General features: G+C 48.9%; 7 non-coding genes and 3 pseudogenes across 7 annotated transcripts; all 10 read right to left on the bottom strand.

The window, feature by feature from the left end:
• Positions 1 to 684: 684 nt before the first annotated feature.
• Positions 685 to 866, bottom strand: LOC141150215 (U2 spliceosomal RNA). The gene has a single exon (XR_012246479.1). It is a non-coding gene; the product is annotated as a U2 spliceosomal RNA (small nuclear RNA).
• A 524-nt stretch (positions 867 to 1390) lies between these two features.
• Positions 1391 to 1506, bottom strand: LOC141151136 (U2 spliceosomal RNA; annotated as a pseudogene).
• A 1115-nt stretch (positions 1507 to 2621) lies between these two features.
• LOC141149898 (U2 spliceosomal RNA) lies at positions 2622 to 2812 on the bottom strand. Its single transcript, XR_012246177.1, has one exon. It is a non-coding gene; the product is annotated as a U2 spliceosomal RNA (small nuclear RNA).
• Positions 2813 to 3927: 1115 nt separating this feature from the next.
• LOC141149224 (U2 spliceosomal RNA) lies at positions 3928 to 4118 on the bottom strand. Its single transcript, XR_012245531.1, has one exon. It is a non-coding gene; the product is annotated as a U2 spliceosomal RNA (small nuclear RNA).
• A 1115-nt stretch (positions 4119 to 5233) lies between these two features.
• Positions 5234 to 5424, bottom strand: LOC141149223 (U2 spliceosomal RNA). Its single transcript, XR_012245530.1, has one exon. It is a non-coding gene; the product is annotated as a U2 spliceosomal RNA (small nuclear RNA).
• A 1115-nt stretch (positions 5425 to 6539) lies between these two features.
• On the bottom strand, positions 6540 to 6750 carry LOC141150462 (U2 spliceosomal RNA; annotated as a pseudogene).
• A 757-nt stretch (positions 6751 to 7507) lies between these two features.
• On the bottom strand, positions 7508 to 7599 carry LOC141151276 (U2 spliceosomal RNA; annotated as a pseudogene).
• A 1115-nt stretch (positions 7600 to 8714) lies between these two features.
• LOC141149897 (U2 spliceosomal RNA) lies at positions 8715 to 8905 on the bottom strand. Its single transcript, XR_012246176.1, has one exon. It is a non-coding gene; the product is annotated as a U2 spliceosomal RNA (small nuclear RNA).
• Positions 8906 to 10020: 1115 nt separating this feature from the next.
• On the bottom strand, positions 10021 to 10211 carry LOC141149723 (U2 spliceosomal RNA). The gene has a single exon (XR_012246011.1). It is a non-coding gene; the product is annotated as a U2 spliceosomal RNA (small nuclear RNA).
• Positions 10212 to 11326: 1115 nt separating this feature from the next.
• On the bottom strand, positions 11327 to 11517 carry LOC141149896 (U2 spliceosomal RNA). Its single transcript, XR_012246175.1, has one exon. It is a non-coding gene; the product is annotated as a U2 spliceosomal RNA (small nuclear RNA).
• Between the last annotated feature and the right edge of the window lie 4738 nt (positions 11518 to 16255).

The raw sequence follows: 16255 nt of genomic DNA, 5'->3' as shown, positions 1-16255 counted from the left end.
ATTGCCACATTCCATCTACTGCAGGCAGGATACCTGGCTGGCTGAATGTCGCTGAGAAGCTCACAGAGACCGCCATAAGCAACAGTTTAACAGAATGCCACAGACTAATCAACCAAACTTTTTGGGTTGGGTTCTCTTTTATAGTCTGCAGGCATTAAATGAAAGAAGTCAGTGTTCCAGCAGAAGGAGACAACGTTTCAGAAAAGGCATTGTAGCAAACCAAAAAAGAAATTTTAAGCGCAGCAGAGTAACCAGCGCACATACCTGTTAGCTCAGGTGAGTTTAAAAGGCTGCTGTTGATAACAAGGGCATTTGCTAAATAGATGGTGTGTGTGCAACAATATACTGAAAGGTCAATTATATTGTGCAGCTTATCTCACCACCTGTAGTTATTTAGGTGAAAGCTCCAAAATGCTTGCCTAATATGTCTGTTTATCCAAAAGGAAGTAAAAAGGGAGAGCTAGAAAGATAGCATTGCATCACATTACATGGCAATGCAATGCACAGTTGCTGAAGTTGAACCAAAATGAGCTTGTAATCTGGCTTCTGCAACTTTGAACATGAAAAATCCAATGAGGAGAAGAAAAGCAAAGCCAAAGAGTCCATCCCAAAATCCGACAAACAAGCAAAATGAACAAAAAACATTGAATTCAATTCTTTCTGATTTTAGAAACTGCATTAAAGAAGGGGTGCACCGGTCCTGGAGATATTGCAATACCAGGTCAATGCGTGGAGTGGACAGAGCAAGCTCTTTTTCCATCTCCCTGTTCTAAAAATCCATTTAATATATGGTCCCCAGATAGGGGACGTATCAGATATTAAACTGATAAGAACAGATTTTTTGATTGAAGCTGCATCCAAGGCACTGAAAAATGTGACCGAAGTCACACCAAAACAGCGCACGAGGCGAGGATTCATGTGGACCCTTCCCGGAGGAGAGGGTCCCCAATAAACCATCCCCATCCCTCCGAGCCAGAAGGCCACAGCGAGGGTCAGGGATCTCCGATGCTCTCCCTAGCCGAAGCCGGAGAAGAGCCGTTTTCGCGCTCCCAGCTACCATCTAGGCTGCCACCCTAGTGGATCTGGAGCCTGTGTTGGTTTCTCAGCCCAAAGCTGACCGGACCTCCGACCGGGTTTATAAAAATTCCCCTTCCTAGCCCGGAGGCCAGGAATAGGGGGGGTTGCTCAGAAACTATGATTGGCAAAGGTGCGGCGTGCTACGAAGCCAAGTCTTTCTGGGGTTCCCAGTCCCAGTAAGCTTGGACTCCCACCAGGGCGCCTACTCCTGGGGCACATTGCTCCAAAGCCCTCACACTTACCCAGCCTAGTGACTTCGATCCTGGAGGGCCATGTTTTCCATCAGATAACTCTATGAGCCACCTGGCGTACTAACAAGTCCAAAAAACCAGTGTGTAATATGCATCAATTTACTAGGGCAGCCCAAGGACAAAACTGCCTTTTCAAAAGATACTACACTTGATCTTAGCCAAAAGGCCGAGAAGCGATAACCAGAATTGGTTTCAAACTACGGAGCCACCCAAGGATCCTGAAAAGTCCATTTGTGGAGATGAGCTCCTGGACTCCCGTTAAGAAGACATGTTGTCAACCTCTAGATCCCTTACATGCCTGCACTTTTCGGCTTGCTGCTGCTGCAATCCACGCGTTTTAGATCTGCATAACTCCACCTCTTTAAACACAGCACCTTCACCCCCTGCTGTTCCCACCCGCCTCAACACCGTTGGAAGGGAGGAGAACCAATTAAGGCGGGGGGTGGGGTGGAACGAGCAGCTGTCTACCCTTAGCAGGAGGGCTCCTGATTACATACCTCTCCTGCTGCTGCTGCTGCTGGCTGTCCAGCAGCAGACTGAAGGTGGCTGCTGCTGTGCACAGGTATATAAAGGCTCAGAGCCTATTATGACACGCGCAGCCAGCGTTCCATTGCCACATTCCATCTACTGCAGGCAGGATACCTGGCTGGCTGAATGTCGCTGAGAAGCTCACAGAGACCGCCATAAGCAACAGTTTAACAGAATGCCACAGACTAATCAACCAAACTTTTTGGGTTGGGTTCTCTTTTATAGTCTGCAGGCATTAAATGAAAGAAGTCAGTGTTCCAGCAGAAGGAGACAACGTTTCAGAAAAGGCATTGTAGCAAACCAAAAAAGAAATTTTAAGCGCAGCAGAGTAACCAGCGCACATACCTGTTAGCTCAGGTGAGTTTAAAAGGCTGCTGTTGATAACAAGGGCATTTGCTAAATAGATGGTGTGTGTGCAACAATATACTGAAAGGTCAATTATATTGTGCAGCTTATCTCACCACCTGTAGTTATTTAGGTGAAAGCTCCAAAATGCTTGCCTAATATGTCTGTTTATCCAAAAGGAAGTAAAAAGGGAGAGCTAGAAAGATAGCATTGCATCACATTACATGGCAATGCAATGCACAGTTGCTGAAGTTGAACCAAAATGAGCTTGTAATCTGGCTTCTGCAACTTTGAACATGAAAAATCCAATGAGGAGAAGAAAAGCAAAGCCAAAGAGTCCATCCCAAAATCCGACAAACAAGCAAAATGAACAAAAAACATTGAATTCAATTCTTTCTGATTTTAGAAACTGCATTAAAGAAGGGGTGCACCGGTCCTGGAGATACTGCAATACCAGGTCAATTCGTGGAGTGGACAGAGCAAGCTCTTTTTCCATCTCCCTGTTCTAAAAATCCATTTAATATATGGTCCCCAGATAGGGGACGTATCAGATATTAAACTGATAAGAACAGATACTACACTTGATCTTAGCCAAAAGGCCGAGAAGCGATAACCAGAATTGGTTTCAAACTACGGAGCCACCCAAGGATCCTGAAAAGTCCATTTGTGGAGATGAGCTCCTGGACTCCCGTTAAGAAGACATGTTGTCAACCTCTAGATCCCTTACATGCCTGCACTTTTCGGCTTGCTGCTGCTGCAATCCACGCGTTTTAGATCTGCATAACTCCACCTCTTTAAACACAGCACCTTCACCCCCTGCTGTTCCCACCCGCCTCAACACCGTTGGAAGGGAGGAGAACCAATTAAGGCGGGGGGTGGGGTGGAACGAGCAGCTGTCTACCCTTAGCAGGAGGGCTCCTGATTACATACCTCTCCTGCTGCTGCTGCTACTGGCTGTCCAGCAGCAGACTGAAGGTGGCTGCTGCTGTGCACAGGTATATAAAGGCTCAGAGCCTATTATGACACGCGCAGCCAGCGTTCCATTGCCACATTCCATCTACTGCAGGCAGGATACCTGGCTGGCTGAATGTCGCTGAGAAGCTCACAGAGACCGCCATAAGCAACAGTTTAACAGAATGCCACAGACTAATCAACCAAACTTTTTGGGTTGGGTTCTCTTTTATAGTCTGCAGGCATTAAATGAAAGAAGTCAGTGTTCCAGCAGAAGGAGACAACGTTTCAGAAAAGGCATTGTAGCAAACCAAAAAAGAAATTTTAAGCGCAGCAGAGTAACCAGCGCACATACCTGTTAGCTCAGGTGAGTTTAAAAGGCTGCTGTTGATAACAAGGGCATTTGCTAAATAGATGGTGTGTGTGCAACAATATACTGAAAGGTCAATTATATTGTGCAGCTTATCTCACCACCTGTAGTTATTTAGGTGAAAGCTCCAAAATGCTTGCCTAATATGTCTGTTTATCCAAAAGGAAGTAAAAAGGGAGAGCTAGAAAGATAGCATTGCATCACATTACATGGCAATGCAATGCACAGTTGCTGAAGTTGAACCAAAATGAGCTTGTAATCTGGCTTCTGCAACTTTGAACATGAAAAATCCAATGAGGAGAAGAAAAGCAAAGCCAAAGAGTCCATCCCAAAATCCGACAAACAAGCAAAATGAACAAAAAACATTGAATTCAATTCTTTCTGATTTTAGAAACTGCATTAAAGAAGGGGTGCACCGGTCCTGGAGATACTGCAATACCAGGTCAATGCGTGGAGTGGACAGAGCAAGCTCTTTTTCCATCTCCCTGTTCTAAAAATCCATTTAATATATGGTCCCCAGATAGGGGACGTATCAGATATTAAACTGATAAGAACAGATACTACACTTGATCTTAGCCAAAAGGCCGAGAAGCGATAACCAGAATTGGTTTCAAACTACGGAGCCACCCAAGGATCCTGAAAAGTCCATTTGTGGAGATGAGCTCCTGGACTCCCGTTAAGAAGACATGTTGTCAACCTCTAGATCCCTTACATGCCTGCACTTTTCGGCTTGCTGCTGCTGCAATCCACGCGTTTTAGATCTGCATAACTCCACCTCTTTAAACACAGCACCTTCACCCCCTGCTGTTCCCACCCGCCTCAACACCGTTGGAAGGGAGGAGAACCAATTAAGGCGGGGGGTGGGGTGGAACGAGCAGCTGTCTACCCTTAGCAGGAGGGCTCCTGATTACATACCTCTCCTGCTGCTGCTGCTGCTGGCTGTCCAGCAGCAGACTGAAGGTGGCTGCTGCTGTGCACAGGTATATAAAGGCTCAGAGCCTATTATGACACGCGCAGCCAGCGTTCCATTGCCACATTCCATCTACTGCAGGCAGGATACCTGGCTGGCTGAATGTCACTGAGAAGCTCACAGAGACCGCCATAAGCAACAGTTTAACAGAATGCCACAGACTAATCAACCAAACTTTTTGGGTTGGGTTCTCTTTTATAGTCTGCAGGCATTAAATGAAAGAAGTCAGTGTTCCAGCAGAAGGAGACAACGTTTCAGAAAAGGCATTGTAGCAAACCAAAAAAGAAATTTTAAGCGCAGCAGAGTAACCAGCGCACATACCTGTTAGCTCAGGTGAGTTTAAAAGGCTGCTGTTGATAACAAGGGCATTTGCTAAATAGATGGTGTGTGTGCAACAATATACTGAAAGGTCAATTATATTGTGCAGCTTATCTCACCACCTGTAGTTATTTAGGTGAAAGCTCCAAAATGCTTGCCTAATATGTCTGTTTATCCAAAAGGAAGTAAAAAGGGAGAGCTAGAAAGATAGCATTGCATCACATTACATGGCAATGCAATGCACAGTTGCTGAAGTTGAACCAAAATGAGCTTGTAATCTGGCTTCTGCAACTTTGAACATGAAAAATCCAATGAGGAGAAGAAAAGCAAAGCCAAAGAGTCCATCCCAAAATCCGACAAACAAGCAAAATGAACAAAAAACATTGAATTCAATTCTTTCTGATTTTAGAAACTGCATTAAAGAAGGGGTGCACCGGTCCTGGAGATACTGCAATACCAGGTCAATGCGTGGAGTGGACAGAGCAAGCTCTTTTTCCATCTCCCTGTTCTAAAAATCCATTTAATATATGGTCCCCAGATAGGGGACGTATCAGATATTAAACTGATAAGAACAGATACTACACTTGATCTTAGCCAAAAGGCCGAGAAGCGATAACCAGAATTGGTTTCAAACTACGGAGCCACCCAAGGATCCTGAAAAGTCCATTTGTGGAGATGAGCTCCTGGACTCCCGTTAAGAAGACATGTTGTCAACCTCTAGATCCCTTACATGCCTGCACTTTTCGGCTTGCTGCTGCTGCAATCCACGCGTTTTAGATCTGCATAACTCCACCTCTTTAAACACAGCACCTTCACCCCCTGCTGTTCCCACCCGCCTCAACACCGTTGGAAGGGAGGAGAACCAATTAAGGCGGGGGGTGGGGTGGAACGAGCAGCTGTCTACCCTTAGCAGGAGGGCTCCTGATTACATACCTCTCCTGCTGCTGCTGCTGCTGGCTGTCCAGCTGCAGACTGAAGGTGGCTGCTGCTGTGCACAGGTATATAAAGGCTCAGAGCCTATTATGACACGCGCAGCCAGCGTTCCATTGCCACATTCCATCTACTGCAGGCAGGATACCTGGCTGGCTGAATGTCGCTGAGAAGCTCACAGAGACCGCCATAAGCAACAGTTTAACAGAATGCCACAGACTAATCAACCAAACTTTTTGGGTTGGGTTCTCTTTTATAGTCTGCAGGCATTAAATGAAAGAAGTCAGTGTTCCAGCAGAAGGAGACAACGTTTCAGAAAAGGCATTGTAGCAAACCAAAAAAGAAATTTTAAGCGCAGCAGAGTAACCAGCGCACATACCTGTTAGCTCAGGTGAGTTTAAAAGGCTGCTGTTGATAACAAGGGCATTTGCTAAATAGATGGTGTGTGTGCAACAATATACTGAAAGGTCAATTATATTGTGCAGCTTATCTCACCACCTGTAGTTATTTAGGTGAAAGCTCCAAAATGCTTGCCTAATATGTCTGTTTATCCAAAAGGAAGTAAAAAGGGAGAGCTAGAAAGATAGCATTGCATCACATTACATGGCAATGCAATGCACAGTTGCTGAAGTTGAACCAAAATGAGCTTGTAATCTGGCTTCTGCAACTTTGAACATGAAAAATCCAATGAGGAGAAGAAAAGCAAAGCCAAAGAGTCCATCCCAAAATCCGACAAACAAGCAAAATGAACAAAAAACATTGAATTCAATTCTTTCTGATTTTAGAAACTGCATTAAAGAAGGGGTGCACCGGTCCTGGAGATACTGCAATACCAGGTCAATGCGTGGAGTGGACAGAGCAAGCTCTTTTTCCATCTCCCTGTTCTAAAAATCCATTTAATATATGGTCCCCAGATAGGGGACGTATCAGATATTAAACTGATAAGAACAGATTTTTTTTTTTTTTGCCCGAATTCGTGTACAAAACCCGAGTGCGCTTAAAAAAGTGACAAGTGCCACAAAAAAAGTGCACTAGGATGCTGGTCTTCTTGAAACCCTCTCCAAAAGGAGAAGGGTCCCCCAAACCATTCCCCGTCCCTCCGAGCCAAAAGGCCACAGCGAGGAACAGGGACAAAAAGTCACCTCCAGCCGAAGACAGAGGCGACCCAATCTTACCCCCAGCACCTGCCCGAGTTCTCACCCGAGCAAGGCACTGGGAGCCAAAGACTGTGCTCACCTCCCGGAAGAGGGGAGCCAACAACGCTCTCCTCCCGAAAGAGGAGAGCCAGGGGGGTTCAGGGGGGAGCGGAACCTGATGGCCACACACTCCCCCCCTAGACCTGCCAAGAGAGGAACCCGTAAGGGAACCGCATCCCGACAAAATCCTAGTAGGACGTGACACACGTGAATAAGTGGACACACAGTGACAAAGAAATTAAATAAATAGTGAAGGTTTCACAGTATAATACTGCCCGGACCTTCGACCGGGAATTGAAAAATTCCCCATCCTAAGGCCAGAAGGCCCGGAATAAGGGTGTGTGCGAAGAAAGAAAATTTGAAGTGCTTGTGCAAATGTGCCATAAACTCAAGTGGGGTTCCCAATCCCAGTGAGTTAAGGCACCCCAGGGTCACCACTCCTGGGGCACTTCACACTTCGGGCTTTCGATCTTCCCCGGCCCAATGGCGTCGATCCTGGGGGGCCATGCTTTCCACCAGATGACTATATTAGCCACCTGGCGTACTAACAAGCGCCTAAACCCCAGTGTGCATAATGTATCAATCTACTAGGGCGGCCAACATCCAAAACCGCCTTTTCGAAAGATACTACACTTGATCTTAGCCAAAAGGCCGAGAAGCGATAACCAGAATTGGTTTCAAACTACGGAGCCACCCAAGGATCCTGAAAAGTCAATTTGTGGAGATGAGCTCCTGGACTCCCGTTAAGAAGACATGTTGTCAACCTCTAGATCCCTTACATGCCTGCACTTTTCGGCTTGCTGCTGCTGCAATCCACGCGTTTTAGATCTGCATAACTCCACCTCTTTAAACACAGCACCTTCACCCCCTGCTGTTCCCACCCGCCTCAACACCGTTGGAAGGGAGGAGAACCAATTAAGGCGGGGGGTGGGGTGGAACGAGCAGCTGTCTACCCTTAGCAGGAGGGCTCCTGATTACATACCTCTCCTGCTGCTGCTGCTGCTGGCTGTCCAGCAGCAGACTGAAGGTGGCTGCTGCTGTGCACAGGTATATAAAGGCTCAGAGCCTATTATGACACGCGCAGCCAGCGTTCCATTGCCACATTCCATCTACTGCAGGCAGGATACCTGGCTGGCTGAATGTCACTGAGAAGCTCACAGAGACCGCCATAAGCAACAGTTTAACAGAATGCCACAGACTAATCAACCAAACTTTTTGGGTTGGGTTCTCTTTTATAGTCTGCAGGCATTAAATGAAAGAAGTCAGTGTTCCAGCAGAAGGAGACAACGTTTCAGAAAAGGCATTGTAGCAAACCAAAAAAGAAATTTTAAGCGCAGCAGAGTAACCAGCGCACATACCTGTTAGCTCAGGTGAGTTTAAAAGGCTGCTGTTGATAACAAGGGCATTTGCTAAATAGATGGTGTGTGTGCAACAATATACTGAAAGGTCAATTATATTGTGCAGCTTATCTCACCACCTGTAGTTATTTAGGTGAAAGCTCCAAAATGCTTGCCTAATATGTCTGTTTATCCAAAAGGAAGTAAAAAGGGAGAGCTAGAAAGATAGCATTGCATCACATTACATGGCAATGCAATGCACAGTTGCTGAAGTTGAACCAAAATGAGCTTGTAATCTGGCTTCTGCAACTTTGAACATGAAAAATCCAATGAGGAGAAGAAAAGCAAAGCCAAAGAGTTCATCCCAAAATCCGACAAACAAGCAAAATGAACAAAAAACATTGAATTCAATTCTTTCTGATTTTAGAAACTGCATTAAAGAAGGGGTGCACCGGTCCTGGAGATACTGCAATACCAGGTCAATTCGTGGAGTGGACAGAGCAAGCTCTTTTTCCATCTCCCTGTTCTAAAAATCCATTTAATATATGGTCCCCAGATAGGGGACGTATCAGATATTAAACTGATAAGAACAGATACTACACTTGATCTTAGCCAAAAGGCCGAGAAGCGATAACCAGAATTGGTTTCAAACTACGGAGCCACCCAAGGATCCTGAAAAGTCCATTTGTGGAGATGAGCTCCTGGACTCCCGTTAAGAAGACATGTTGTCAACCTCTAGATCCCTTACATGCCTGCACTTTTCGGCTTGCTGCTGCTGCAATCCACGCGTTTTAGATCTGCATAACTCCACCTCTTTAAACACAGCACCTTCACCCCCTGCTGTTCCCACCCGCCTCAACACCGTTGGAAGGGAGGAGAACCAATTAAGGCGGGGGGTGGGGTGGAACGAGCAGCTGTCTACCCTTAGCAGGAGGGCTCCTGATTACATACCTCTCCTGCTGCTGCTGCTGCTGGCTGTCCAGCAGCAGACTGAAGGTGGCTGCTGCTGTGCACAGGTATATAAAGGCTCAGAGCCTATTATGACACGCGCAGCCAGCGTTCCATTGCCACATTCCATCTACTGCAGGCAGGATACCTGGCTGGCTGAATGTCGCTGAGAAGCTCACAGAGACCGCCATAAGCAACAGTTTAACAGAATGCCACAGACTAATCAACCAAACTTTTTGGGTTGGGTTCTCTTTTATAGTCTGCAGGCATTAAATGAAAGAAGTCAGTGTTCCAGCAGAAGGAGACAACGTTTCAGAAAAGGCATTGTAGCAAACCAAAAAAGAAATTTTAAGCGCAGCAGAGTAACCAGCGCACATACCTGTTAGCTCAGGTGAGTTTAAAAGGCTGCTGTTGATAACAAGGGCATTTGCTAAATAGATGGTGTGTGTGCAACAATATACTGAAAGGTCAATTATATTGTGCAGCTTATCTCACCACCTGTAGTTATTTAGGTGAAAGCTCCAAAATGCTTGCCTAATATGTCTGTTTATCCAAAAGGAAGTAAAAAGGGAGAGCTAGAAAGATAGCATTGCATCACATTACATGGCAATGCAATGCACAGTTGCTGAAGTTGAACCAAAATGAGCTTGTAATCTGGCTTCTGCAACTTTGAACATGAAAAATCCAATGAGGAGAAGAAAAGCAAAGCCAAAGAGTCCATCCCAAAATCCGACAAACAAGCAAAATGAACAAAAAACATTGAATTCAATTCTTTCTGATTTTAGAAACTGCATTAAAGAAGGGGTGCACCGGTCCTGGAGATACTGCAATACCAGGTCAATGTGTGGAGTGGACAGAGCAAGCTCTTTTTCCATCTCCCTGTTCTAAAAATCCATTTAATATATGGTCCCCAGATAGGGGACGTATCAGATATTAAACTGATAAGAACAGATACTACACTTGATCTTAGCCAAAAGGCCGAGAAGCGATAACCAGAATTGGTTTCAAACTACGGAGCCACCCAAGGATCCTGAAAAGTCCATTTGTGGAGATGAGCTCCTGGACTCCCGTTAAGAAGACATGTTGTCAACCTCTAGATCCCTTACATGCCTGCACTTTTCGGCTTGCTGCTGCTGCAATCCACGCGTTTTAGATCTGCATAACTCCACCTCTTTAAACACAGCACCTTCACCCCCTGCTGTTCCCACCCGCCTCAACACCGTTGGAAGGGAGGAGAACCAATTAAGGCGGGGGGTGGGGTGGAACGAGCAGCTGTCTACCCTTAGCAGGAGGGCTCCTGATTACATACCTCTCCTGCTGCTGCTGCTGCTGGCTGTCCAGCAGCAGACTGAAGGTGGCTGCTGCTGTGCACAGGTATATAAAGGCTCAGAGCCTATTATGACACGCGCAGCCAGCGTTCCATTGCCACATTCCATCTACTGCAGGCAGGATACTTGGCTGGCTGAATGTCGCTGAGAAGCTCACAGAGACCGCCATAAGCAACAGTTTAACAGAATGCCACAGACTAATCAACCAAACTTTTTGGGTTGGGTTCTCTTTTATAGTCTGCAGGCATTAAATGAAAGAAGTCAGTGTTCCAGCAGAAGGAGACAACGTTTCAGAAAAGGCATTGTAGCAAACCAAAAAAGAAATTTTAAGCGCAGCAGAGTAACCAGCGCACATACCTGTTAGCTCAGGTGAGTTTAAAAGGCTGCTGTTGATAACAAGGGCATTTGCTAAATAGATGGTGTGTGTGCAACAATATACTGAAAGGTCAATTATATTGTGCAGCTTATCTCACCACCTGTAGTTATTTAGGTGAAAGCTCCAAAATGCTTGCCTAATATGTCTGTTTATCCAAAAGGAAGTAAAAAGGGAGAGCTAGAAAGATAGCATTGCATCACATTACATGGCAATGCAATGCACAGTTGCTGAAGTTGAACCAAAATGAGCTTGTAATCTGGCTTCTGCAACTTTGAACATGAAAAATCCAATGAGGAGAAGAAAAGCAAAGCCAAAGAGTCCATCCCAAAATCCGACAAACAAGCAAAATGAACAAAAAACATTGAATTCAATTCTTTCTGATTTTAGAAACTGCATTAAAGAAGGGGTGCACCGGTCCTGGAGATACTGCAATACCAGGTCAATTCGTGGAGTGGACAGAGCAAGCTCTTTTTCCATCTCCCTGTTCTAAAAATCCATTTAATATATGGTCCCCAGATAGGGGACGTATCAGATATTAAACTGATAAGAACAGATACTACACTTGATCTTAGCCAAAAGGCCGAGAAGCGATAACCAGAATTGGTTTCAAACTACGGAGCCACCCAAGGATCCTGAAAAGTCCATTTGTGGAGATGAGCTCCTGGACTCCCGTTAAGAAGACATGTTGTCAACCTCTAGATCCCTTACATGCCTGCACTTTTCGGCTTGCTGCTGCTGCAATCCACGCGTTTTAGATCTGCATAACTCCACCTCTTTAAACACAGCACCTTCACCCCCTGCTGTTCCCACCCGCCTCAACACCGTTGGAAGGGAGGAGAACCAATTAAGGCGGGGGGTGGGGTGGAACGAGCAGCTGTCTACCCTTAGCAGGAGGGCTCCTGATTACATACCTCTCCTGCTGCTGCTGCTGCTGGCTGTCCAGCAGCAGACTGAAGGTGGCTGCTGCTGTGCACAGGTATATAAAGGCTCAGAGCCTATTATGACACGCGCAGCCAGCGTTCCATTGCCACATTCCATCTACTGCAGGCAGGATACCTGGCTGGCTGAATGTCGCTGAGAAGCTCACAGAGACCGCCATAAGCAACAGTTTAACAGAATGCCACAGACTAATCAACCAAACTTTTTGGGTTGGGTTCTCTTTTATAGTCTGCAGGCATTAAATGAAAGAAGTCAGTGTTCCAGCAGAAGGAGACAACGTTTCAGAAAAGGCATTGTAGCAAACCAAAAAATAAATTTTAAGCGCAGCAGAGTAACCAGCACACATACCTGTTAGCTCAGGTGAGTTTAAAAGGCTGCTGTTGATAACAAGGGCATTTGCTAAATAGATGGTGTGTGTGCAACAATATACTGAAAGGTCAATTATATTGTGCAGCTTATCTCACCACCTGTAGTTATTTAGGTGAAAGCTCCAAAATGCTTGTGTAGCACCCTGAGGATTCGGCTGCTACAGGGGTATTGCACCTCAAACCAGAGGTATGATATTCCACTCCCGGGTAAGGAAGGAGTGTGGAACTGAGCTCGGTAGGCTGCATGCACTACACACATCCCATTTCCGAGGAGCAGACCGACGGTTCTCCCACTTAGAAATGTGCAGGTACGACCGAGTCTGTTCCTGGCTGGAGTGGGAGGGGGGTGGTACATCCCAAGTAGTGTAGGGGCAGATAGGGGGAGCAGCCTGGGTAAAGTTAGGAGCTCATTGGGTGCTGGTCACCTGAGCTCACACATAGAGGGTGTATATAAGGTGGGCACCAACTAAGAACAGGGTCAGATGCAGAGAGAAAGTCAGGAGCAGAGGAGAAGAAAGACCCAGAGTGAGAGAGGAGAAGAGAGAGAGACCCAGAGGGGGAAAACAGCAGAAAAGGACTCCAAGATCCCAACTTAAATCCCCGGGTGAAGAGTCGGCATCAGGGTACCGGAACCCAAGCTGGTGGGGGTGAAAACATTCCCCAGCCAGAGACTGGAGACCGTGGGCAGCTTTTGCCACGGTCACCCACCACATCCACCCCGAAGGCACACCACATGAAGGGTCAGGGAACCCAAGGCCAAGGGTGTCCCAACAGAAGGCCCGAGGGAGCTGGACCTAGGTGGATCACTGGTGGGGACGGCCAGAGAACGGGACAGAAGGAGAGCTCAGGGCCACGCTCCGGACTTATTTGGGGGTTGGCTGGATCCAGGACCTGGTGGACGCAGCACGGCTCGGGTGGTCACTCGAAGCTGGAGTGACCAGTACAACATCTGCAGTAAGTAAACACCCTTAACTGCACAACCCGACTCTGTCTTCACTGCCGTCTGCACTGCACCACCACAACCCCCATCCTCTGCACCTGTCCCCCCTGAGGCTATACCCCTCCCGTTGGGGGTTATCTCACCAAGCTGCGCACCCACCATCAGCCTCAGCGGACCCTGCTGCAGCGGCGGCCACAGTGACCGCATCACAACGGGTGGCGTAGTCGACACAAAAGAACTCTTAATAACATCTGTAGGACTGCCACATAACACTGAGTTTGACGCCCTGGGCACGGGCCGGGTCACAGCCGCTCGGAGACTACAACCCCCCATCTGATCCGGTGCCGGGTATTCCCCTCAAAAAGGAATATGTCCCAGGGGGCGCGTCAACTTTGGCGTAGTCGGCAGGATTACGTGCCCGCAACACCCGGGTACTGCGTGCCTGAAGAAAAGTGCAAGTTTACCTCAGAAAGAAGTCTCCCGCCGGTTCCGGAGGGTCCACGCCATCGGACCCCATCACAGGTCGCTTCCCGCCGATTGTCCGCCATTTCCAGCTTGTTCCCGCCATCTGCAGAGTTTCCCGCCACTGGGCGACGCTTCCCGCCAAATCCGAAGATTTCCTGCCTTGGAAGAGCAGCGGACGCCATTATAGGCCTGCCAAAGAAGGGCAAGAGGCCGCCTCCCATCGTGGGCCAGGACAGAAAATGGCGCCAAAAGTGGAAACCGCCCCCACCAACAGAGACTGTGATGCTGGAGGTGTCTGTCAGCGTGAAAGAACTACCCCTGGAGCTGACAGTCACCGAGTTGCCCCGGGACCGCCCTCGAAGTGGGAGGAGATGAAAGGAAAGAACGAAGATGGGTGCCGCCTGGAGCAGTCTGGAGCGAGCGCACCCGGAGGCAGGAAGCCTGGAGAAGAGTAGCAGAGAAGCTCACCCGGAGATGGCGAGAGAGCAGAGCAGCACCGGCCCGCTGGCCAGGAGCCTGCTGGAAGAAGAGCAGAGCAGCACCGACCCGTTGGTCAGGAGCCTGCTAGACACCACGACCCCACTAGGCCTAGTGGAGGTCCTTGCACAGCTCCCCCGAGACCGGGAGTGTGCACAGACTGCCCTGGAGGGCCTCGCACGGAGGATGGCCCGGGTACAGCGCGAGATATTGTCGGAATGGAGCCGGGAGATGGCCCAGCAAGCTGAGACCAGTCAACGGAGCACGCTACCCTGGAAAAGGAAACAGACCGCCTCTGAGGATGGCGCGGGAGGACCAAAGGCCGGAGACGGCGCCGAGAAGGGAGCCGGACGCAAGGAGGCAGGTAAAGGGGACGCCTATACCCCACACCGGGAAACCACCCACCTGCCCCAGCTCCCCGTCGCAGAGCCCGAAAGTCCCCCTGCTGTGCCCGTAGCCGCCATGTCACCGCTATGGACTAGGCCCCGACCGGAAGCCGCCGCAGCGACCCCTGTGACGTCACGCGCCTCGACCCGGAGCGTGACAAAGCAGGAAATACCACCAGCCTGGTCGCAAGGCCTAGTACCCCCGGGCGCCGCATCACCAACAGCGCCCCCTACCTCCGCGGAGCCTCCGGCCTGGTCGCAAGGCCAGGTAGCCCAGGGCGCCGCCGTATTAACGGTGCCCTTCACCTTCCAGGTGCCCCAGGCCTGGCCGCAAGGCCCGGGCAACCCGGGCGCTAACACCACCGCGCCCATAAGACCAAGAGTGCCGCATCTGGGAGAGGACCTGTTTACCCAACACACGTGCCCGGATGGGCAGCCTTTCATCTGGCCCCAGGAATATCATGAACTGGAACGGCAGAGGAAGGCTGGGGCCATGTGTGCACCCCTGATCCCGGCTCCAAAGCCCGTAAAGAGGATCTCGCCCCGCTAGAAGAGGCCCAATTTGAGTGGGACCCCACCGGAGAAGACCTAATGGGGTTCACTCAGGAAACCAGGGCAGCTGCAGCGGAGCGTGCTGAGTGTTGCCGACAGCAGCTCGAAGAGTTTGCGAGGGAGCGGAGAGAGAGGCGGGTCCGGGAGCAACAGGCCCAAGTACGGAGCGCCGAGCAGAAGAGCCGAACCAGGAGGGACCCCCGTGCAGCGCACAGTCCCCGTACCACCGGGACTGTAATAAAGTTTAACCTGCAGCATGGGTGGGGCTTCATCAGAGACAACAACACCCCCGGCGACGTCTTTGTCACGCGCAGAGATGTGGAGTCCCATCTGCCGGAGGGGCACAGAGGTCGTGACCTTTATATCGGGGACGAGGTCACCTTTACCCGGCACAAGTGTGCCAAAGGACCTTACGCCCTCCATGTGCATCGCCTGACAGTATAGTTACCCGATCCAGGTACCAAAGAAACTGTTGCTACATATATATAGTCCCCGTTGGGACCAGCATGAGTGAACTGTTTACCCGTTATTCAGTATCCATACCAGTCTGAGGACTGTGAGCAGCCATTCCCTTCCCTTTACCTGGCCGAGGACTGAGAGCGGCCAACTTCCCCTGTATATAGTTGCGCTTCCTAAAGCGCCCCCTACTGGTTTTATAGGAAAGCCAGTTTTCCAGAGAGACTGTCGCGCTTTGCCCGGTCGCGCGTTGCACAGTGACCGGAGGAGGAGCCAGAGGCGACGAGAATGTTTTATCTGAAAAGTTTTATGCTAATATATGTTGTTTTATATGTTTTATATGTTTATGAAAAATTTGTATGTTTTTGGTGTTATGTCTTACAGCCCGAGGACGTGCTGTGATTTACCAGGGGGGAATGTAGCACCCTGAGGATTCGGCTGCTACAGGGGTATTGCACCTCAAACCAGAGGTGTGATATTCCACTCCCGGGTAAGGAAGGAGTGTGGAACTGAGCTCGGTAGGCTGCATGCACTACACACATCCCATTTCCGAGGAGCAGACCGACGGTACTCCCACTTAGAAATGTGCAGGTACGACCGAGTCTGTTCCTGGCTGGAGTGGGAGGGGGGTGGTACATCCCAAGTAGTGTAGGGGCAGATAGGGGGAGCAGCCTGGGTAAAGTTAGGAGCTCATTGGGTGCTGGTCACCTGAGCTCACACATAGAGGGTGTATATAAGGTGGGCACC

This window comes from Phyllobates terribilis, unplaced genomic scaffold, assembly GCF_046119375.1.
Source record: "Phyllobates terribilis strain yellow unplaced genomic scaffold, ASM4611937v1 Scaffold_5__5_contigs__length_657084704, whole genome shotgun sequence".
Taxonomy (NCBI): Eukaryota; Metazoa; Chordata; class Amphibia; order Anura; family Dendrobatidae; genus Phyllobates; species Phyllobates terribilis.
Note: the sequence above shows the minus strand (reverse complement) of the source record. Positions and strands in the feature narration are given on the sequence as shown.